Here is a 1,587-nt window from a genome sequence, read left to right as displayed (position 1 = left end):
GAACTTGATTTATCTGAAGCTTAACGTGTGACTGCGCATCTTGTTGTCTCTTTCCTCGTGACTCCCATGATCCCTTGATGACACTAATGGCGTGTGCATACTTTCTAGCCGGGCAATGGACATCTCACTGTATTCTCTATTGATCATGGTGTCTCCTCGGTGAAGATACAAAATGAGTGACGAGATGAGATGAATGCCGAGAACAAAGCCGGTGCGGAGTCTTGAGAACTTGGCGACAAGCTTCTGTTGACGGAGCTTTTGAAGACGTCATGGCGGTGAAACATAAGAAGCCGGGTGCGGAGATCAGATCGTTACTACCAAGGTCATCACGTGATTGCTACTGTCCGAGGCCGAGCTTAAAGACGGATGAGAGAGGCGACTGGAATGAGTCTTGAGCAGTGAACAAGCTTGTGAAGCTGAGTGGAATCACAACAGCGGCAGTGACAAGCTGGAGCATGCCTTGCGAGATGTTGCAATCTCCACTTCTCAAAATCAGTCATGATGAAGAAGAAACACAGACTGTCTATTGACGTTGGAGCTCAAGTCTTTGAAAAACAGAGCTCAAGTTGCCAAGAAGCTGTCCTTTGTGGAGCTTGAGAGCGTCATCATCAAAAAGATAATCTTCACAAAGAGAATCTCAATGTATCGCTCCTATCTGAGCTGAGATGGTGGTGAGCTATGTGTACCACAGAACAAGCTGACAAAGAGAAGCAACAACTTTCAATGGAATGTGATGGGATTTCGTCACTGACTCCACCACTGCTTGTGGCGAGATTATGCTGGGGGTCAAGCACGTTTGCTCGCCATTGCTTTGATACAACGGGAAGCTTTTGCCAATTACGGCAAACTTGCCTCGAGAGCTTCAGCGAGGAGGCAGGGCCTTGATGGCGAGAAGAAGCGGTGTCTGTGTCCCGGTCCATCAGCATCCACCAGGGATCGACGATGTAGAAGCTCAAAACTTGTTCTAGACAAAGCTCAAAACTTGATCTCAGCAGGCTATCGTCATCACTTCTGTTCTCTTGTGAAGATTACAACAGAGCTCACAACGACCAGAGTGAAGCTGCTCTACTAATGGCGTGTGAACAAACCTCACCGACCAGATGCTTTGTTTCTCTCTTTCAAGCCTTCAGCTTTGACGAGACGGTAGCTTGGCATCGACGGGTTCTTCGCATCTCTCTCGCTTGACCTTGAAATACCTAGTTCATCGTAAGGAAATTGTGTTTCACTGGCGGAACCAGACTCAATCATCGCAAGAAGGAACCACAGATCTGCTGCCATTCACGTCGGAGCTCAGTCGCTTCTTCGCGTCTCTCTCTGTCCTAGTCTTCTTCGTGACTTCTGCTTGACCAGACTGGGGAAAGAACAAGACTCGAGCGCCGAGATCGCCATTGCCGCTCCGATCAAGTCCTCCGCTCTTCCCCGATCTTCCTGAACCCAAGGACCAGAAGTGGACGAGATACCGTTAACTTCACCGGCGGATCGAGACGTCGTCTTCACCGGCGGATCGAGACGTCGTCTTCACCGGCAGATCGAGACGGAGCTTCCACTACAAGAAAACAGCGACATACTGAGGGAAAAAATCGTCGG

The 1,587-nt window shown here is 49.3% G+C and overlaps 1 long non-coding RNA gene across 1 annotated transcript in view; it reads right to left on the bottom strand.

Moving 5' to 3' along the window:
• LOC106337707 overlaps positions 1-1,587 on the bottom strand; it is a 5,788-nt gene that overhangs the window by 1,730 nt on the left and 2,471 nt on the right. The gene's annotated exons all lie outside the window — the stretch shown is intronic.

This window comes from Brassica oleracea, chromosome C4 (assembly GCF_000695525.1).
Source record: "Brassica oleracea var. oleracea cultivar TO1000 chromosome C4, BOL, whole genome shotgun sequence".
NCBI classification, from domain to species: domain Eukaryota; kingdom Viridiplantae; phylum Streptophyta; class Magnoliopsida; order Brassicales; family Brassicaceae; genus Brassica; species Brassica oleracea.
Note: the sequence above shows the minus strand (reverse complement) of the source record. Positions and strands in the feature narration are given on the sequence as shown.